The following is a 23629-nucleotide window of genomic DNA, read 5'->3' as shown; positions in this document are numbered from 1 at the left end:
ACTTGTGTGTGTCGCACTTTTTCAACAATTTGATGTGTGTCGTTAAGAGTTCTCTGATCTTCCTGTTGGGTTTGGAGCACTTGTTGTTGTTTGCGAATTACGTCTTTTAATTGGAACTTGATCTCATCGTCATTTTTCATCCATTCAGTAACAGCGCTGACATAGTCCTCTCCACAGGGCTCTCGCCTTAATCGGTCCACCTCAGACTGATTCAACCCAAGCGAAACAAGAACGGAACTAACTTCCTGCCATTTCACAATGAACTCTGGTGTTGGAATGCCAGTTGTTGCCAGGTGACCATAGAGCTCGTTTCGATAGAATTTGACGCGAGTAAGATTAGCCTCTCTAGAGGTGTCACTCGCGGGGGGCATTTTGTGCCAGGGACCTGAGGGGGGAGGGTATAGGCCGCAAATGTTACTCAGCAACAGAAACAGAAGAGTGATATCAAAGTTCTTAGAGCTTGGATGCCCTCCACCAGGTGGAAACAGTTTTTCCCATTGACTCCCGTTTAGAATTTTCTTACGCCGCAGATTACTGAGAATGGAATAGTTGGCGTAAAGGTTAACAGACAACGTTTTAGGAGGGTGATAACTGTCAAAAACATTTCTCAGTACTGTTGTTCCACCATCAATGAGAAGTCTGCTCAGCTTGTTTCCATTTGCCTTCTCTACAGAGCTGGCCAGGGGTGAAGGTGCTGCAGTCGCCATTGAAGCCTGAGAAAAAAATCCGCTGCTGGTTAAATTTGTGTGGAAAATAATAAACACTTATTGGAGAAGTGGATTGACAAAATCTCACAAAGGAAGTTCATTCACAGGCTGCAAATTGCAGAACCCATATTTCATTAATGCTTATAAAAAGGAAAAATAACAAAACCATAAAAATACGTTTCTCCTCTCCAAGATACCACGCAAAACATGATGAAAATTATCATACCATAAGTACAGATCTAGAAGAAAAAAATTCGTTTTTTTCATGCGCTGAAGTACCAATTTCCCCCACTTCCCCCTACCTATCTCTCTCTCTCTGTCTCTCTCTTTCCTCAACCACCACTTTCACTCTTACAACCTTTTCCCCTCCGCATTCATCACTGCCGCTATCACTCACCCTCCCCCACAACTACAAATACCCTTGCCACTCCCCCTCCCTCCTTATTCAGTACTATTACCACTTGCTTCATGGTTTGAACTTGCATAATGCAGGCTGACAATTACCAGATATCAAGACTTAACCACTCACCCTCACTGAAACAGGAAAAATGCTTCCATGAAGGCTGCAAATGTAGCCAGGCTATCTATTGATCAAGGTCCCCTCCTCCTTCACTACAACAGTTACTGGCAATATCACATCGCTCGTTCATTACAATTTCGGGGGGGGGGGGGGGTTACTCCCTGTGATGGCCTATACGTGGAGGCTCAGCCCCAAAGGAGTGCCTTTTTCAGGCCTCAGGTATATGAAAGGGCAGGGATTTCACTTGTTGAAGTATAAAGGATAAGGAAATCTGTCATTTGGGAGTGTAGAGGAGCCCAAAAGGGCCAATGGATGTATTTTATGGCTTTACAAAGTCGAGAAAATGCTATATTTTTGTGATTGATTCCAGTTTAAAAGAAAGTGCATTTACAGCAATTAAAAGGGATGCAAAGTTCTAAACAAGGTATGGAAAAGGGGTAGCATTTATCAATAAAAGGTATATGAAAGGGGTACCTTTTTCATGAAAAATGGTATGTAAAAGAGTACGGGGTTGGACCTCGTGGTGGAGCCTCCCCCATATAAACATTTGTAGAGTACCTTCCCAGATTATAATAACATCACAACAGTGTTTTCGCAATCTCATGATAACAATAATATCACTGTGAGGTTTCTATTTTATATTTTTCACAAAAGCCAAATACATGCTGAGAAAATTGTGCCCATTGGTGAATGTAATAACTGAAAGAAGTGGGTCGATACAAAACAAGTAGAGTAATGCAAACATGTGCCTCCTGTACTGTATAATACATGTACAAATGTAGCATCACAATACTGACAGTGATTGGATGATTATTTACTAGGCCTAATTTTCAACTGAGACTCTTGTTCCTTTTCTGAACATACTGGCTTAATATCTATTATTACCTTCATGTGTAAGATTATTTGGTATAATTATAAAGACAAGCTGGCACTTGTTTGCATGCATGACCCACTGTTGTAGCAATGTGGTACTCCGAGGGTGAAACTTTACAACGTGGCAGTATTTAATGAGATGGCATATTTATAAACAAGCACAAATAGGCCATTTCTGAGTTTTTAAAACCCTCACTTTCAAACGAGACTAAGTGCAAAACCATTCTTGTGAAAATGAGTTTTATTAGCATGAGAATAAAATATCATTTTTATATCAATAGCTTAGCACTTCTGTAACCTCACTTTGAGACAGAGGCATCAGGCAACTCAGAAATTGCCTATTTCTTTGAAGCAAAGTGGATGGAATTGGATTTTTAAGAAAATTTTTTCCTCCTCCAGTCCAAACATTCACATGATAATGTTTAAGTTATATACAGTGCATTAAGTACTGGGATAATTTATTTCACGTAGTGTGCATATTATTAAATTGTAATAATAATAATCAGAGCTTTTGAACTACGTATTAACTAGATTTTAATAATACCTTTCTTATTTTCAAAGGTATTTAAAAAAGTGAATGATAAACAAACAACCGACTACCTTAACATTTTCTCATCATGATGGAACCGTTCTGTCAAAGTTTATATTAGCTTTCTATTACCTTGCAGAACTTTTTTCCCAAAAAAAAGTCTTTTCCTTTAAATTCTGCAAATGATTTATTGATTGTTTTCCCTTATAATTTTAGCAAATTGATCTTGATGGCAGGAAGCAATTTCTTATACGGATGCAAAAAATACTGTCAGGTTGGATGATGAGGAATGGAGAAAAACCACATGTATCTTTTAAAGCATATAATAGTATTTAAAATATTCTTTACGTATCTACACATAGCTATCTAAATAGGCATATTTAAAGTGATATATTGAAAAAGGAGCAATGTCAATCACTTCCAGAAGAATTGGCAAATGCCCCACCCCCAAGCAGAGGTTTTCTGACAAATTCCCCACTGCCAGGACCGAGAAGATGACAAATTCCTGACAAATGCCCAGGGGGGATGGGCACGCTGGGAATTGACTAAGCCATTATCATTATCATTTGAAGCAAATTTTTCTTTCTTTTCATTGGCCAAGAGCCTACCACGTGACCTGCAAATAACTACCTACAAATAATGGTCTGCTCATGCGCAACGTCGTCCAACTGTGTTTGGCTGCAAATAATATTCTGCTCATACATAAAAGAAGCCACGCTTTTCTCAATATGTGAAAATGGCAGATCGCTTTTATTCCCGAGGATATACACGGTGATCAAATGATAAAACAATTATTGAACTCAGTTATCGCAAAATATCATGATTTGTCACTTTCTAGCCTGTGTACAGACACCCCTCCCCTCAGGAAAAATCAAAGAAGTGGCATCTGTGAGTCACCGTCGCTAATCGTGCGTGAGAATAATTTTACATAAATTTAAAAAAGTAGTTTCCGCCGACCAAAAATAGTGTGGCTCGTGTTTCATGTCATTCCAGATCTCAAAATGTCGGTGCATGCGACTTACATTGTATTTTCATCGAGCAATTGAGAGAGAGAGAGAGATTTTTAAAATTGGTTTACACTATACCAAGCAAGCAAAATGTTCTTGCAAGCCCTTATTGAATGAAAAGATCCATGATCCTATGCAAGCCTTCCCACTGGATACGGAAAGTCATTAGTTTGAAATAAAGTGCGGACAGGTCAGACGCGACTCATAAGCTCGTGATAGTGTGAAACATGACCTTAGCATTAGCTTGAGTAACAGAGGTTTTCCTTACAATTTTTCTTTCCAGCGCCTAGATTATGCATTGTAGTGCATGGAGTACCATAAACCTTGACCGAACAAATCCTATTTGTGCCTTTGATTCTTGCATTTAGAGGTCATGAAGCTGGTATAACTCATGCATGTTGAGTTATTATTTCCTGCGGTTTATGTTACTGTATGTGTTTGTGACAGGATTTGATCTCGGATGCCATTTATATTAGAACCGATTTTTCTTTTACCTTTTTGAAGCCTAAAGCTTTTTAGTACCGCTAAAGAACCTTTCAATAAAGATTTCAGTTTCTTTTCTTTTCTCCGGCAAAATCCCTGGATCTCAAAAGCTACATGCATGTAGTTGTCCTTGAATGTGATGATTTTCTGGTTGCCCGCTATGTTTTGACGACAGGCCCTAAAGCCAATCAAAATCCCTCATTTTCATGATGCAGTGATCTACGAGTAACAGCCAATCAAATCATTTTGCACGCATTCCGGGAACAATCACGTGGCCTCCATACACAATTAGCAACAGTGAATCACAAACGCCCCTTCTCCGATTTTTCCTCAGGGGAGGGAGTTCTGTACACATGCTATCACTGTCTCGCAAATCAATTACTTGCCTCAGCCAACTCGCCACTAGCAAATCACGATATTTTGCTCAACCTCATCCAATAATTGTTAATTATTTTATACCTAATTGTCATGATTGTTTACATTTGAAGTTCGTAGTTACTAAAACATGGAGCGACCTAAAACCACCTAAAACCATCTACAACCACCTACAACCACCTCAAAAACATCTACAACCACTCGCAAACAATCTAAAACCATCTAAAACAGAGTATAAATGTCTGAAATAAGGCGAGACGACAACATTTCACGTACATGAAATACGAGAATCGAACAAAACATTCACTTCCCTCTAAAATCTTACTCTCCCTGGTCCCTTGTATCATCAACCATTGGCTTAACACAAAACTTCCACTGCACTGTCCTCTTATGTTGGGAGGGCTGGGATATAAGATTGATTTTGCTTCCACTCTCTTGTGAAACTCATCAACAACTTGATTATAATTTAAGCAACAACTGATTGTTTGTGATTTTTAATTGTTTTGAAATCATGTTTAAAATGTCACATTACCAGTGATTACATATGGTGCGAAATCTGGAATATGTCTGGAAAATTCATTTATAATCTCAGCAGGAGCACAACGTGATCATGAGTCACCATTGCATACGTGGCACCATTCGTACAACTGCGTGCCGTATGAATGCACGCACGATGGCGTTCGTGCCAAAGGAAGATCCCCAAGGTACGTACAGTTCCTTTAAAATATTTCTAAAGCAGACTATTCTTATTCATACTTTGACTAGACTGCTTGCAGTCCGCCTTTTCTCTTAAAATCCGTCTAGTTCTTATCTCCGCCAGCCCGATTGAAAACCACGACGTTTTAATACCTAATGTGACCGTTTTTTTAGCCATAGTGGTACTCGATTCAGATGAAAATGAAGAAAATGAAGAAAGTATCCTTCCAAAGAAAATACGAAAGGTGAGTAAGAAAAGCTGTTCACGGAGACCATTAGCTGACCATTAATAAATAGACTGTTCACAGTCCCCTATTTTCGAGTAATATCGTCGAGATCGAGCGTTGTGCGTTACGGGCTGCCATCTTTCAAGATGGTCGCCTTTAACGGTGAGACGCACTATATCTCGACAAGTAATAGTTGACACTACAGCTGCCCCCGCTCTGTATATTGTCGTCAGTAGTATTCTTAATCGTTGTGTAGCTTTTTGAAATATACCGATTCATAATGAAGATTTTCACACATATTCCATACACTTACAATAGGTGAGAGTAAAAACAGGAAACGCGAGGTTCCATGCACTGGTTCAGTTCGATTTACGCAGCTTTGATCTAAAAACATAATTTATTCTAAACCATAAGAAAAAAATTAATTAGAAGTGTTATTTTTTCGCGATTTGTCTTTTAAGTTTTACATACAGTTCATTTCATTTGCATGAGAGTAAGTCTTACAAATGAACAGGTTTGATCAATTCACGCTCGCGCGTTCTAGCCTTTTTTAACACTGTATTATTCCCGGAAGGACATCGGTGAGCAAGGAATAAGTCAGCACACAATAGCTGTGGTCACACTACAGACTTTTTACCTATGGAAAATTGATTTTTTAAGTTTGACTGATTTTTCCCCAGGTAACTTACCTCGGGGAAATTTTATCGTCTGGGGCTTGGATATGTCTCGAGAACAATAGACTTTCCCTTGACAGCTACCCCAAAGCGATAGCTTTGGGAAAAAAGAAATACCGAGGTTGCTAGCCAATAGACACTCATCGGCGAAGGTCTTGATGACAGAACCGGACATAGCTCACGAGGTGAAAGAAATTTTGGGGGTACGGGTCGTCTACGTCTTCGCCTGTTTCACCTTGACACGTTGAATTAACGTAAGAAATAACAGCGAGATAAAAGAAAAAAACGTCTCTTTGATCGGCTAGATCCCTGCGCATCTTGCTTTCTTGAATTTATGCTCCAAAAAATTCAGCTGTCCGTGAAAATCTTGGGAGCCCATATCAGTTGTGTGACCTTCCCAGAATTTTTTACCTAGGTAAAACAAAACCCGAGATGAATTTACCTCGGAAGATTTTTGATGAATTTGCCCTAGGTTAATCGGTTTTACCTAGGTAAAAGTCCGTAATGTGACCACAGCTAATATGATCGTCGGCGAATTCTGTAATCATCCATCGTTCTGCTAGTGATAATCTAGCCGTTGATTCACTCGTCTTGCTTGTTTGGGACTGAGTCTTATTCCCCCGAAGAGAGAGAAAGAGGGCACTTTCCATTCAACAAAAATTCCGGTTTGAAATTTCGGAAATTCCACGTTCCCAATGGAACGGTACATTCCGGTTGAACAGACCCGACCTAGGCCACCGCGCGTTTGGTTATTGTGCTTGTAAGCAGGATACAAGAGAGCGGTATTGGGGACAACAATTTTGCCAGATGGAAAGGGACATTTCGGTCCGACGGATCGAAATGACCAGACCGATCAAAGTGGACCACCTTCTGAGCTGATCCCGAATATTCAGGTCGGACCAAACCTTCGATATGCAAACAAAAATTTCCGGAATTTTGGGTTGAATGGAAAGCGCCCAGTGTGTCCAATCAAAGATTTGGGAACTCGCGTCTGGCAAACTCTCCGAATGTTTATATAGACACATAATCGTTTACAAGAAGTATACTGCCATTAAGTTTTGAAATCAGGAGAACGCTTCGAACAGCCAAAGATGAAAGACACTTGCTGATTTTTTTAACGACTGTTCATCATTGTCTGTTTCTGAGACCCCATCATAACTGGATTCATGGAGACATTTTTGAGATTTAAAACCCGAAAATGAAGGAGGTAATTTGTTTTCTTTCTGGAAGCTGCTATCGATGGATGAGGCTACTGCACAGGGGGCCCATGCAAACCAAAGTGGGAGAAGCGGGTTCAAAGCTAGGCTCGATTACCAGCCGCTGATCGGGAAAATGAGCCCACACTCATCCCCCCCGGGAGGAGGAGGATCAAAGACCGGACCCGGGAGACGGCGGAAATCGAGCCTAGTTCGAAGTCTTTGACGGGCGCTTCCGATGTTTATAATCCACGTAGATCCCCTTAAACATCATCAGATTTTTTCTATAAAGTTTGATTTTTTGAATTCGCGTTTTAAATTTAAACTTAAGGCGGGTGGCACTGTTGATAACGACATTTTTGACTAAATATTCATTTAATCGGAAAATTGACTTTCTTTTTAAAGCCTTTTACTTAGTTGTACCCGTTACGCCCACCGAGTGAAAGCAACGTTGCCGCGACTAATATAATTATTATAGTTCCGTATATTTCATTTTTATCCACAGATGGAAGAAGATACATAAAACAAGCTTCTGTTAATGGATAAAGACAAGTACGTAACTGTTTGAGCTTGTTGTTACAGTAAGCCAAAACCGGGTCAGTATAAAGCACGGACTTGGTATAAAACTTTGGACTGGATATAAAACTCGGACTAGGTATATGAAATGCGGGCTAAAGACTGGGTAGTAAGACGCGGACTGAGTTCTTTAGGCAGAATGCCTCGACGGTGATGCTCATCGTCCCCACTGTCGTTTCCAGAAAATAAATATATATCTATATAAATAGGAAGAATATAAATGTTTTTTTGGTATGACTGTGAAACTGGATAATCACGAACGTGTTAGGGACGTCTGTTTTTAAAATATAATGAAGCGGAACCAGTCACTCCCGTTTTGTTTGGACTGCCCATTAGATATCTCCCGTAAGTAGCCTACACTACAGGCGTTTTCTTCGGGTACGCGAATGGCGTTTCTGCTCGAGTTACCCCCATAATAATTAAAAGTTAGGACTTACAAACTTGTTTTATTTAGTTATTATTACAAATAGGTTGCGACCTTGAATAGAACCGAATAAACAAGATTAGGGTGAATCCATTAGTATAGGTATAATAGCATGATTTGTAGTGATACTTGGCATAATAAATACCACTCGTGATATATCAAAATTGCTTATAAATTAAATTTATTATACGGCTGCCCGCAAAAGGTTCGTACTTTTCACTTGTAGGTACTTCAAATTAAGATAGAAGCCAATCAAACTGCAGACATTTTTCATGTAGTAGTATAAGCGAATAAATAATAATTAACGCAACAGAACAGACTATAGACCAGAGCAGAACAGCACGGAAAACATTAGAATATAAAGCATAGGACGAGATCGTATATGATAAGGCTGGCAGAAAGTTTATCAAAGGATAAGATGGAGTGGAATAGCATAGCATAGGATAGGATAGGATAGGATAGGATGGAGGATGGAATGGGATGGCATAGCATGACATAACATAGCACAGCGCAGTAAAAGACCGCATAGCATTGGTTATTGCTTTTGCCGATGATATCCCATGCGATTTTCCATTCATTTTATTCATTCATTCATTCATTCATTCATTCATTCATTCATTCATTCATGTGTTTATTCATCGTTTCATTTATTTATTCAATCTTTTTTTAATCATCATTCATCAGTCACTTAGTATCCATAAAACCCTCTATACATGAATCTCAAAAATGGGGTCCTCGATGTGTAATAGATTACGCCTTATCAAAACTAGGTTATTCAAACAGAAACTTATTGTTTTTTCATAAGCTTGAAAACAACAGAAGATATGGACCATTGTACCATCCTAAACATCCTGCTTGACAATCCTGAAGAACTAGATTTGAAACACAAGCCCTCTGCTATAAGGGAGGATAAGATTTTTACTCTCGATCAGAAGGTGATACCTATAGCTTCTGCAGAAGCAGATGATAACGGAGCATACATTTCCAAAGGAAATGCAAGGCGCTACTACCAATACAGCAGTACTTCTGGGTCTCGTACAGTCCATTTGGAAAATGGGGTGTTCTTTGCCAATAGAAAAGCAGCAAAAGGCTACAAAAAGGATTATGTTCCGACGGAGGAGGTTTATGAACTTACCAGATATTACAAAACGAACAAAGCCAACCCGTCATTTTCAAGGACTTTTGTCACAGTTAAAGCAGTCAATGAACGAGAACCAAAGCCTTGGTATTTGGTCATGTATAAGTGGGCAGGTGGAACTAAAGAGTTTATCTTGCAGCGCCATGGTAACGCCATGAAACCTACGGTATCAGCTTATTTCCGGAAACAGCCCGTAGTTTCTGAGACGAGTGACGAGTATCTAGACCAAGGACTGTCTGTTGATAACATATAGGCTACAATGTCAAAACAAGTTTGTCAAACTGTGAGTGAAACTATCTCAGGACCAAAAATGATAGAAAACTGAAAGTTCCACAAGAAAGCATCTGACGAAACACGGGATGCTGCTGAGAAGCACAGCGAAGCGGAATCGTTGATATAATGTATATAATAATGTATATACTTAAAAAGTAAAAATTGCAAGGAGAGACAAGCTGCACATCTTAGCCTCAAACCGGTGTGAAACCTTTGAAAACCTTCTACATATTGATATTGCTCCATTGAGGAGTACTCTTTCTTACACTCGTAAAATTGAACGATGATTTTTATCGGTATCAGGGACCCATGACTCTGTCAGTATAAATATACATAGCTTCTTTGTACCGGACCAAGATACGGCTCGGTACAGTATATGTTCAGCACAGGAAAAAAGTGTAAGTTGAACAGAACATTATACAACACACAGTTAATTCAGTTCGCGCGTATTCCTGCCGAATTTGTTGTCCGTTTTATAAGATATCAATATCGCATGAAAGTAATGACATTTTCCATAGCTGCTTAGTATCTACTTTTAATATCTCCGTACAGTCTTAAAGTACAATGTTTAGAGTTGTGCACAGCATGCATTTTAGATAGATAGATGGATGGATGGATGGACGGACGGACGGACGGACGGATGGATAGATAGATAGTTTATGGCACGATAAAAAGATCAGCATTGCTGGTGGGGTCGTGCATACAATAATTACAAGGAAAATAAGGAGTACTGAAAGCAAATGTACACTTAAAAATTAAAAACTGTTAAAAGTTTTTTCTTGTATTACAGTATCACCAGGATAAAGCGTTTCATTTTTCTGGAAAATTTCACTTTCTCGTGAAAACAATCACTGACTCAGACAGCGAACGGGGTTATGTTCTGTGAAATTTATCTACAGTCTGCGGCCCACATCATCACTGATCCACGATTTATTTATTTTATTTTCAAGTTCTTTTTAACCGATCCTTGATCCCTGATTTCTCGATCTTCGATCCTCGATCCTTATTTTCCAGTAAACCTTGAAGTTTTGCTCATAAAGATTTTTCCTTTTTTCCGACCACTGAAGTGATCAGTTGTTCCAAAATAATCAACGCTTTCAAGCTATAGAATTCTTGGACCAACCCGTTCCGGAAAAGCTCACTCAAGTAGAGTGTGCGGTTAGTCAAGTTCAAAGCTACCCGTATAAACACATCCGTGACACGTTAGGGTGGATTTCCACTGATGCGTTTTGAGGCTCCGCACGTTAACGCACGTAAATTTTAATCACGTAAATCAAATAGAGGTAAGACATAAAGTATTGAGATTAAACGTCAAATTAAGCGAGTTTCTACTTTTACGCTAACATAATTGTACGTGCAGCCTTTCATACAATGCCTTTATTTTATTTGCGAACGCAAATTTTACACACGTGCGCACGTAAAAATTACCTGACAGTGGATACTTCATATCTCAAGTATTTATTAAGTGCAACACGACTTCACATCGTAACAACTGCGAAAATCTGTCAATTAAATACATAAAACAAAGTGAATCTATTTAACCGTACATTTCCTGTGATTCCGACAGTATTCTGAGAAACGTAACGCCTTAAAAAGAAATAAAATCCCGAGGATTTCCCGGCTGTAATATTTTCTCATCCTGCCTGGGGATGTGCCTGCATGTCGTGCATAATTGCACGAAAATCAAGGGCCTCCATTCGAGGAAGATTACGTCATTATCAAACTTACATGCGTCATTTCAGTCATCGCCGAAATAAACTGCATTCTCATCACGAGACTCATTTCCATCTTATCCCCATTTTCAACGGTCTTCGCAAGGAACGCGGGGCCTACAAACTAGGTCCCACCGAAAAAAAAAAAAAAACGACCGCATTTTAAGAGTCTCGCTTTTCCAAAGCAAGCGAGACTAACAAGCGTTACGCTATTTTACTTGAATTCTTGGGTGATCTTTATTTTGCTTAAAGTAGGCTTTTGTTTGTCGGTGATTCCATTTAGCAGTGATATAAATGTAATTTCTACAAGAAATGCTGCGCTCGTGGTATAAACCAGTCTCAAGAACATTCAGGGGGAGGAAGGCAATCGGATACTTCGACTACGTTTAAATTACTTGGCTAGGTCAGAGCACGTACTGCTTTAAGCTTAATCCGTTTAATTAAAATTATTTTTAGCTCGTGTTTATCAAAAGCGCGTTCTAAAGCAGTTCAATTAGTGTAGCCATAAACGCCAGTTTCCTGTATTTAATATAGTTCGTACTACATATACTAACCATGACGTACTCTTTTTGAACAGCATATGGAAACATTTATTTAAAAGCATCGCATCGTTTTAGTAACTACGATTTGAAGTTTGATGAGAAGTTCAATTGATGTGATGGCAACTTCAATAACTGACAAATGCTAAAATACATTTTGAGAGGAAGCAGTTAAATTTTGGCGGAGATTTAATGGCAATACCCTAGCCTGAATTTTCGTTCGCGTGATCGATTTAGCAAAGATTGCAAGTGACGTCACGGCGGCCATATATTTGGTGATCAATTTCATCAAATTCCGCGAAAACCATTGAATTGTTTTGAAAAGTGACATGACTCCCTTTTAATGCAGACGAAAATCAAGAATATGAACAGATAATAAGAATAGATTCGGAATTAATAAAGAAAAGCAGACAACTTACCCGTACCAGACTTCTTGAACTACATTTGTATCAACTCAATTAAAGCTTACTGACTCTTTCAAGCCCGTAGTCTTTCAAAGTCTGCAAGTCTTCTCCAGAGGCCGAGTTCTTTCCTAAGGAGAACAGTGATCGTTAAAACTGTATCAACTCAATTGTTAATTCGTCCCAAGGGTATAAAGAAACTCAAAAGATCATGGAATGCAGGATAGAGGGAATAACGTTTCGAGAATGTACCACGCAAAGCGGAAGTGAGCTAAAGTAAAATCTTGTGGTAGCTATCAATGGTTGCCCCTCCAAAGCGCAAACAATGCAGTTATTCCAATAAAAGGATGCAAACTCACCTTGCTGTCGATTGCTGCCAGGAACAAGTTGATGTTTTATCCCGAAATGTAACTACATCCTCGAGACTTCGTCAACACATATTTTACACCGGAGGGGGAATGTCTCAGAAATCCATACGAGAAATGACAGACTTGCCCGGAGGGGGTTAGGCTTTAGCTAGGCTCAGTCTTCGGCCTGCGCCCACGGTACTCCCCACCCAAGGGTTGATTTAACGCATGCACTGCATTCTCTCTCGTACCACTCCTTCACGAACTTGGCTGATGACGAAATCGAATTGAAAATTAAACGAGGCTTGATTTGGATTATATGAGTCATCAGCCGGGAGTTTAGGAGTTGTCGGGTGGGAGTACGCGGGCACATCGAGACACCCAAGGCTATGAGAGACTGAGCCTAGCTAGGAGGGGTTGAGAATCCTCCTTTATTCTTAAAATCCGTCCAATTCTTATTCCAACCAGCGCGATTTCAAACAATGGCGTTTTAATAAGGGATTTAATAGGACGAGACGAGAAAACACGCGGGCGAGGAAAAATGAAAGTTTCTATATGAAATTTCAAGGAGGAATACGTGGAAACCCGTTGCCTGGGTAACGAGCGTTTCCGATCGAGTGACGAATTGCGTGAAAGAGAGGAACGAAAGAAAAGAGGAAACAGAGAAATATCATGGCCCGTTTCATAGCATCGTGGGGCTTGCGGGGAAGTATTTCCTCTTTTCCCTTCCACCTCCCCCTAATTCCTCTTTTTTTGCTCTCTCTCTCTCCAACTTTCGTGCAATAACTTGATCGGAGACGCTTTGCTAGCCTTTGTACTGTACAGCCACTGCTTTCTACGTAGCCTATTCGGATAATTATACGTTTCCGGGAAACTGCCCACCTACCCCTCCCCTAAACCAACATCAACACTTACTTCTCCCTTAGGGGAAAATGTTGGCTTAGGGGAGGGGTAGGTAGAAACATATAATGATCCGGCTGTTCACGGCAGGTTCTCAGATAGTGGGGAAGACGCAAAAGTGAAAGACACGCGAAAACTTAGCGGGGCAGGCGTTTTTATTTTTTTTCATGTTCCTTCTCAATTCAGCGGACCCGACTATCTCGGAGCCTGGAACAGGCTTGGCTTGCTACAACCTCGTCCCCAGGTCGCTTTTTCCTGGCTTTGGAGGTGGGCGCCCCACCTGTAAAGCCCGGGAAAAGCGATCTGGGGACGAGGTTGTACTTGCTATGCAGGCCATGAGCCGATAATTACAGATCGGGGGGAGGGAGGAGGGGGGTATTCGACCAATATATGGGTATAGGTGAGCCACTGAGGGCTTGAAACCCTGACCCTGGTGGCTACAATCCCGCTTTGAGTTCTTTCGGTGTCGTGTTGATGTCTTGCAGAGTTAATTTTCACGTAGTACGATCAGCATTGCAGTATTCTGCTTGCAGAATTTAATATGTCTACTTTTCGTTTTTGCTGATCAGGTCTTTATAGATCCTACGTTCTTCGGCATATTCGTTTGCGGTCCTTTGCAGTCCTTTGTGGTTAATGTTTGTACTACAGTCCTCTTCTCGTTTCTAGGGTGGCGAATAATTCCTCGCGAAGCGCCGAGCGAAGTGAGTTTATAATCTTGTCGCGCGAAGCACGTGGGCAGTGCGTGAACCGCGTGTGGGTCCTAGCGAGCTGTAAACTCGCAGCTCTCATCTTTACATATCCGATGGTGTCCGCTATGACGTCATACAGTAGTTTGACGTCACGGCGGATTTTTGTTTCTGAAACGATTTCGAATACTAAGTATTCACGAAGAGCTGTCTTTTCATCGTCTGCAAAACAATGTTTACTATCGGTGAATCTCAAGCCAATTCTCATGCAAACAGAACAGCAAGAACAAGAACGCCGAATTGTCAATCTTCTCAGGTCAATATTTGACACCGAAAAATCCTCTGGAGCGAGAACGCCGACTTGAAATTCAACGGCGCAAGCAACAAAGATGGAGACGGCATCAACAACAGCGGAGCAGAGGGAACATCACTCAATGAATTTCGAATGCTAAAGTACTTTAAGAGCAAATGGAAGCGATTTTGGACAATTAGCCTTAAGATATGAGCGAATATTGCGGTAACAAAACCTGTTTTGCTCGCAGACGAGTTTATACCGTATCAGCCTAGACTGTTGGGCTACCATTCTTTACATGAAAATGCGATGAAATGCATTTACGTTGGGTTTTCACTGTCTAAACTACAGTCACTCTTCTGGAAAGTGTCTTTGCGTTCACGTTTAATAAACGCTCAAAGATTTTAATAATAAAATTTCGATAGGAATCCCCGTGTGTTCCACGTGGCCTAGTGGTAGAACTTCGTTTGCCTGGTGCGTCGAAGGTCCCGAGTTCGATCCCAAACAGTACCTTTTTCTCTTCGCTTCTTTTCTTTTCTTTCCTTCTTTTTTTTCTTTTTCTTTTCATTTGGTTTTTATTTTAGGTCTAACAGTTTTGTTATGTTTCTATATATAGCTTACAATTTTTTAGATTTAAAAAATTTTCTTCTCGGCTTTACTTGCCGTTCCCCGGGGGGGTACTCTTGGGAATTCTTAGTGGGGGTGCATGTGCCGCGCGGTTCTCCAAATCCTGACCCTATTTCAGATCAAAAAATGTCATTCCACACCCATTTTCAGATCAGACCTCTAAAATCCATACCCGTTTTCAGACCTTGCCTTTAGGCAAAAATTATGTCATCATTACTCAGCTTAGAGAGCAAACAAAAAAAATTTCTTCAAACGCATTTCGAATTTGCATATTTCTAGTATTCAGTCGTTCTTATTCATTTGGGATTGAAACGATAAATACGTTCATACACTCCTGTAGTTCCCTCGAACACTAATACCCGTATTCAGACCAAAACGGCCCAAAATCCTTACCCTTTGTGGCGGCACAAATCTGCATGGCTTATATAAGGGAGTACCACTCCCTTCCCTTTGCACCGGGCGAGCCAGAAAGGCACAAATGAAGGACAGTCAATCCCCGCTTTACGGACACCCTCTTTATACAGACACCTCATTATTACGGACAGTTTGCTTTGTCCCTGGGGAAAGAAAGCCCCTACATTTTCTCTAAATTCAACCCGGTTAACACGGACACTTTCAATGTCCCCCTCAGTGTCCGTATTAACGAGGTTTGACTGTATCATTCATTTTAAATTATGCTCGGCGGCTGGTCTTGTTTTATACTGTTCAGTCCGTTTCGTATCAACAACTGTGACAACTGGTACGGTAAGTAAATAATGACCATATCTTTTGCTTCCAGGCGAGCGAATGGAAAAAAACTGATTTCATTAAGGCTGAAATAGAGGACATTTCTAAAAGAGGAAATTGCTTGTCTTCTAGAAGTCATTAATGGGTGTAAAGTACAAAAGAGAAAAAGAAGAAGAAGAAGATTTGGTTAGATAGTTTGTTTTTTTCAATTTTTTTTTCGTGAGCTGAGTGATTTAAACGTAATATATAAAAGCGAAACTCTCTTTAATATTTATAGTTTCCTCAATGAAAATATAAAATCGAGTAATACTAAAGACAGGGTGAAGACAACGAGAACTGTAAAAAAAACAACAACAACAATAGATTTAATTAGCCAAAAAAATAACTTTGCACGTGCAGCACACTTTTTTTTTCTAATTAGCAAAAAGAAAAAACAACTTTGCACGTGCAGTACACTTTCCTAATTAGTAAAAAAAAACAACTTTGCACGTGTAGCACACTCTCACCACGGCTATATCATTTTCATGTTTTTCTTCCAACGAATCTGGTTTCCGTTGTTATTTATTTCTCGCTCTAGCTCTTTGCCTGTTATCCAAGTTAATGTAGACATTTAAATTTTGTGGAAAGAAAGACTCGGTTTTTTTTCTCTCTAAAATTCCGGGCGCCCATGTAATTTACCGCCGAATCGACCGGGGTGCTTCAAATGCAAAAATTTCACCTCAGCTATAACATAATCCTCCCCCGACGGGCTGACTCCTGACCCCCTCCCCCTCCCCTAGTGTCTGTACGGTCAGCGTTCGGTCGTACGCTGACGTCATAACGAAATTTTCCCGGATGTATAGATTACCAAATTTTCTTAACCACGGGGTTTCGTTCGCGCGCGTGGTGTTCCGCTATATTGATTTACATTGCCATTTTTCTTTTCAGTTCAGAGTTTCAGACATTTCCTGGCCGATTTTTGGCTGTAAACATGGCGCACTTAAGAAAGAAAAGTCAGACAGCTGGGAATGAAGAAGGTATACATATCACTTGGCTTAACAAATTTATTTATCTACTGTTAAAATAATTTTTACAATGCCTTAAGCCCCGTGCAAACGGACGCAACATTTTATATTGTTGGCCAACAACTCCCAACATTGTTGGATGTTACATGTTGCGTTCGTTTGCACACCCTGTTGCATGTTGTTGAATGTTGTTGCGTAAAGTTTGAAACCGGTCAAACTTTTCAGCCAACAACTCCCAACATTTCTTTTGTTCCATGATCGCCGAAGCGTAGCGCAACAATGTTGGATCCGTTTGCAAAACTCTTCCAACATTGTTAGGGCCACGCACGCTCATTACGCATGGTTTACAAAGACTTATTTATGGCTTGTATCCTTTCCACGTTGCACTGCAGGTCCCAAAATTGTTGGGAGTTGTTGCATCCGTTTGCACACTACTGCTAACACCCACCCAACAACTCCCAACATTGTTGGCGCAACAATGTTGGGAGTTGTTGCGTCCGTTTGCACGCAGCTTTAGATAACGTTGATGAGCTGCATCAGCATATCAATAACTAAAATTACTGGAATTTTTTCCCCATTTGTTTCTGATTTGTTTGTCTGCCTGTTTATTTATACTTAGCTAGCATGCAGTGTCTTTCAATCCAAATGGCCTCGCATGTAGTTTCTTTACAGTCGCAGATTAGCATTAGCTCAGTCTGTTTATCGTCTGTTTTTCATCTTACTTTTAACCTAATTGCATAAAAAGGATGGCCTTTAGGATACATAATTGTTTAGCCTCTTTTCTTAAGATTTTTATTTTTATTTTTGTTCCTTTGTAACAGAAAACATATCAGCTTTTTATTAAAGCTTGACCCCGAACTTCAGGACTAAATAGCAAAGGGCGGACACTCACGGAACGCCATTCGAGAAAAAAACGAGTATGGAACACCCGGATTATACCATACCAGATTCCCTCCTATATGAGTATGTATTTTTCTAGCACTTCTCCTAAGAAGGTAAAAGAGACGTTAAGTATTTAGGGCCTGTTTACATGGAGGTGGGGTAACCCGCCAGTCCACATAATCTCTCATTTTAATGTGATCACGTTTACATGGTAGGTGGGGTAACCCGCCACATGTTACCTCACCTACCTGGGGTCCCCACCTTCATGTAAACAGGCCCTTAGACTGCGAAACAGTCCGGTTTTTTGCGTATTCAGGTATGCGCAAGCAGTCAAACAAAAGGTGTGGAACGAGGCTGAGAACGGAGAGCGAGATTGGGGCTGGGGGAGACGCTAAAAATACGCCCTACACGCCCTACGGGAAAAGAAAGGCCCGCACCCTTCGCGTGCGTAGGACTATTACGCCACGCTTTAGCGATTTTAAGGAAAAAAAGCCGAATGTTTTGCAGTCTAAGTATTAAAGTCTTAATGACTGGTTACGAGGGAAACAGTTAATTTTGTTTCTCGAGAATCTCAATGTTGTCGAGGCGAAGCCGAGGGAAACATTGAGATTCGAGGAAAACAATGTTTCCCGATTGACCAGTCCTTAGTGATTTGTTATGTAGCTGGAAATTTTGAAGCTGGAAAATCATTAAACCTCGCTATAACGGCTGTCATCTGTCAACATTAGCGGGTAACATTGCATTGTTACCTTCTGACGTTATAGATTGTTTGCAATGTTGCCAGCTCAGGGAGTTTGGCAGGAATCAGTTTCGTTGATAGACGTCATGTGACCTCGAAGTAACCAATGAGATTGCGCACTGTTAAGAAGAAATTTCCGGCTATATAACAATTTAGCTTATCATGATGACTGAAAACAATATAGTGTCCCGATTTATTTTCAGAGGAATGATCAGTGTGTTGGGTTTACCTACCGGGAATTCTGATATCACTAGAGATTTGAGGTACGATCCGGGGGGGTACTTCATACGATGCCCTATAGGGACCTATACGGGGAGGCTCCGCGCGAAAGGGGTATCTTTTTCAGGCTTCAGGTTTATGAAAGAGGAGGGATTTCACTAGTTGAAGTATATGGAAAGGTAGGGATTTAAGTAGTTGAAGTATATAAAAGGGTAGGGAAATCTGTCATTTGGGTCTGTGAAAGGGCCCAAAGGGGGTAACAGATGAATTTTTTGGCGTTATGAAGTCGAGAAAACGTCGTGTTTTTGTGATTGATTGCTATTTAAAAGACAGTGCATTTACAGCAATTAAAGGGGATGCAAAGTTCTAAACAAGGTATGTGAAAGGGGTACCATTTGTCAATAGAAGGTATATGAAAGTGGTACCTTTTTCGTGAAAAATGATATACTAAAGGGTAAGGGTTGGACCTCGGGGCGGAGCCTCCCCGTATAAACATTTCCTAAGTACCCCCCTCCCCTCCCGCGGGGGGAACGATACCCAAAACACAGGGATACCCAAGTCACTGTGACATCGCAACTTTTCAAACAGGCCCTTCGGAACCACGACCACAGTGGCGCGAAAACATTACTTTACCTCGACCTCTTGCACACTAATTATTACTACAGTAATTGTCCTGTCTCGTCCTATAATTGAAAAGTAGCTAGGGGAGTTACGAAAAATCGAGTCCAGTGGATAGCGTTATCCACCATTTGAACAACTGAGGCCAGGGGTTAATTTTTTTAAAACTTTTATAAGCGCAATTTGCAAGTGAACCTTTTGTTTTCAGACTCAAAAACATAGCTACACTTGTAAATTACACTTGTAAAAGTTTTATTAAATTCACCCCGAAAACTATTGCAGATAGTTGTCCGGTACGGTAGCCAGGAGGTAAGTGCTTTAGCAAATCTGCCACTCTACTTCTTTCCTATCATGTTGCATGTCATCTGACTGCTAGTCCTCCTACTCCTCTGCTATTGCGTTGTAGTTATTGTTTTGCTCACGGCCCTCGGGAACCTGGGCACAAAAAACCATGAAAATCCCTTTGCTCACCTGATAACTCCCGAAAATGCTTTTAGCTTGACCTTGTACCCTAATAAACTCCGCAAGCTGTGTTATAATTGTCGTTCCACAAGATCGTAGCTTCCTTACGCAAACCTTCTCAGGGCCTCGTCACGAAGGAGGCTAACAACATTGCTTCGCTTTAAAAGTGGCGGCAATCAGTATACGCGAAACTCAGACTTAATTTCTTTCTTAACACACAGGCCATGTCGCATCTAATGTGTACAAAGCGATTCAGGAATTCCACAGTAAAACATGCATCCAGTTTTAATACCACAACAGGGCAGTCCATGGGGGTAACTACATTCGATTTGGAAACAGCGACGGGTAAGTTATCAAAAAGAGGAAACCAGAGGTGCGCTATGTTTTCTTTCTCTTTTTTCTTCTTCTTTTTAAATCAGTTCTTTTCTTAGGAGGATTAAGGCACAAAACTGCCTAAAATAATTACACAAAAAGTGCAAATAACTTACTTTGCCTGAGAGGAGCATGGAGGATGGACTGAATTAAAGGGGAATTACACTGTTCACCTATCAGCTGTCCTGTACAATTTCCCTTTCCCTTTCCCTTCGTGCATGAAATGATGCATGCAATAGGTAATTTTTCTCTCGCGTTTCAAGTATGCGATGGATAAAAAGATCATAGGCTGCCCTTACCGCATGTTTTAGCTAGGCGTTCGAGGTTTGCATGCGGGACTACAATGTGATCTACAGTACATGGTTTCAAGGGGTGTAGCCAGCTTTTCGACTAATTTTAGGGTTGGCTGGCTTTCATTTGCACCTATCCTGAAAATTGTAACTTTGTAGTTATCCTCTCTTGCTTTGCTTTAACGCACTCCGTTACAAAAACTTTCTTCTTAAGGTGGCTGAACACAGTTTTTGCAGTTTGTGAGTATATGTTATTTGCCAAATCATGGCAAGAGAAAGGTTGTAGCTCAGAAGCTGAAACTTGGCAGGTGAAAAATATACTGATGAAAGATTTTGATGGACAGGTAAAATGTGACGTTTTCGTTGTTTCCGTGGCAACAGGAACGATTGAACACAACCTTAAAATTTCACTTTTGCTCAGTTTACATCAAATTCCCTCGTTAGATTTTCCTGTAAACTTGCATGCAGCTTACTATAAGTAATCATTACCAATTGAAATTTATTTGACCAAATTTTAACAGACGGGTTTTTAGATAATCAATAATATAATTGTATCGTAATTATTAAATGTATCACAAAATTCGTCTGTTCAACTTCCATTTTAATGTTCTCATTAATTAAATACGATAAAAGTCAAAATTCTGCCAAATATCACAAAATTTTAATGGGTAGATTTTGAGAAACCGTCTTCTGTGTACCAATGCGTTTTTCGCCGCCATGTTTGTTTGTCTAATTTAAAACACGCGCCGTTACGCGAGTTACCGCTGACTGCCCGCAAAACTTTGTTCAGCCACCTTAACGCAGGTGAACCAAATTGTGTAATGTGAACGAGTCATGGCCGTCTACGAAGGTATTACTAAAGAGAGAATGGGTAGCGCGCACCGGAACTGCAAAATGAAAAAAGGGAGAATAGGCAATAAAGATACTGACAGGGGTGGTGTTTAAATTACCTTTTGATCCCTTGCTTCCCGTGTTCGTTCCCGTTCTTCGAGTTCCTCGTTTTAGTAAAGTCCTGTCCAGGAGTCCTGGTCCTGTCAGTAGCTATGCCAGTAAATACAAGTAGTAATCAGTGCCGGATCCAGATCTTGAGATAAGGGGGAGGGGAGGGGGGAGCAGTCTCCAAAAAGAATTTTTGGGCCCTTCGCGCCTCAGTTTGGTCTAAAAATAAGGGGGGAGCCGGGTCCCCCAGGCCACTCCCCTGGATCCGCCACTGGTAATATAGATCCAGTTGTATATAGCATCTTTCATATCTACTTCAGGTTTCTTCCACGAGCAAGCAAGAAGCGATCGAGATAAATATGTCAAGATCTATTGGGAGAACATTCTACCTAGTAAGATATTTCATACAGTAGTGAATCATACTTACGTTGTGTTAACCGGCCATCAGCGACAGACGGCAAACTATTGTTGCAAACTGAAAGCTAAAAAGGTTTATTTATTTTCGGCGACACGACTTTTTACTCAATTATCAATTGAAAGTATTGATTTGATTAAACTAGTACTTTAAAATCTACGTGATATCTTCAGAAGCCTTCTATTCTGACTTCACTAACACGAGAAAAGGAATCCCGCGCGCCCTTTAACCGTGCCGTCAGAATTTCTATTCGTTTCCATGTTTTTCAAACGTCAGAAATTAGATTTTTTGGCATCTTTCACCGTTCCTGGGGTCTCAGTTACTTTCCAATTGTTAGCCTTTACAAAAAATAGGTTAAGCCAAGTGTGTTACCTACTTACCTTCTCCACCTACCTTACCTACCTAACTTTGTTTTATTTTAGAGAATAAAGACCAGTTTGACAAATATTCGTGGAGGACTCTTGATAATTTGGGTGTGTCCTACGATTATCAGTCCGTCATGTATTATGATAGACTGGCATTCACCAAAAACGGCAAACCCACCATTGTAGCTATTGGAAACGAGAACATGGAATTTGGAGCTCCGAATAACCTTCTAAGTACCAGAGACGCAGTCGAAATCAATGCTTTATACAATTGCAGAGGTGAGTAGTTATTTTCTAAACCATATTTCGTCCAACTGGCGCACTAGGGAGCGCATAGGCAAAGGGTAGTTCTACTTGAAGGGCCAGGTTTATAGTATATTGTGTACTATATCATGAATTGTAAATGTTTATCATTATCATTATCATTATCACTGTCATTATCATTATCATTATCATTATCATCACCACTATTATCATCGTTATCGTTATCGTTCTATCGTTATCGTTATCATTATCATCATCGTTATTGTTATCATTAACAACTATTCTTTGAAATCGAGGTGAATAGTGGCTAAATATTTACCGAGCAGCGAAAGCGACGAGGTAAATATTCCCAAAGGCACTATTCACCGAGATTGAAAAGAGTAATTTTTTTAGTATATACACACGAAGTGATCTCAACAAAATCAGAGAGGAAACCATTAAAAAGTATACGATTTGATTGACAGATCAAATCACGCGTAAGTTTAAAAATAGATCTTTGCAGAATTTTCAAACAAGGCAATTCACAAGTTTATCATTTCGCAAACAACAGCGTAATGACTTAAATGGAACCGCTAAAAATTTGAACTGTTTCCTTACCTGAGCAGAAAAGTAGAGCTTTGTTGTTTTCTGTTGACTCGCCAAGTTTAAAGCCAAAAGGGCTTGTTGTGTCGTTCTTCGCATGAAGTGCTGCCAAAAATGGCGGTTCGGTTGCTCGAGGTAATACGTCGTCTTCCTGTATCATTCTTTTTCCTGTTTACTTGAAACGTAGAATTTCTACCAACGTTTCCTTTTAAATTTGTTTCTCATAAATAAACTTCGATTTTTGGGCCCAAATTTTCGCGTTTGAAAACGCTCCTTTCACGGAACGGCTTCTTCTACGCGAATACACGGGAGTTGTAAACAATCCATCGAGCACAAAACTCAGCTACAGTAAATTGAATAACGCCGTATTGAATCCTTCCAAGTCTTTTCTTGCCTTAAAAAAAGTCAGCCCTAGGATTCTGTCGCCTTTTAAAAGATCGTTCTCTAAAAAAATGGGAAAAACACCGAGCGCACACATTATCCACTCGCTAGGAGGTGAATATTGTTGAATAGTCCGAGATAGCGAACCAATCAGATTGCTGAAATCACC

General features: G+C 40.3%; 1 long non-coding RNA gene and 1 pseudogene across 1 annotated transcript; one reads left to right on the top strand and one right to left on the bottom strand.

The window, feature by feature from the left end:
- The window catches only part of LOC140945081 (zinc metalloproteinase nas-13-like), a 276809-nt pseudogene extending 254289 nt beyond the window's left edge, over window positions 1-22520 (top strand).
- On the bottom strand, window positions 41-12799 carry LOC140945992 (uncharacterized). The gene is made up of 3 exons (XR_012166787.1): window positions 12710-12799; window positions 12369-12481; window positions 41-713 (listed from the first exon to the last, which is right to left on the bottom strand). It is a non-coding gene; the product is annotated as an uncharacterized lncRNA (long non-coding RNA).
- Window positions 22521-23629: the final 1109 nt, after the last annotated feature.

Source organism: Porites lutea, chromosome 8 (assembly GCF_958299795.1).
Source record: "Porites lutea chromosome 8, jaPorLute2.1, whole genome shotgun sequence".
Taxonomy (NCBI): domain Eukaryota; kingdom Metazoa; phylum Cnidaria; class Anthozoa; order Scleractinia; family Poritidae; genus Porites; species Porites lutea.
Note: the sequence above shows the minus strand (reverse complement) of the source record. Positions and strands in the feature narration are given on the sequence as shown.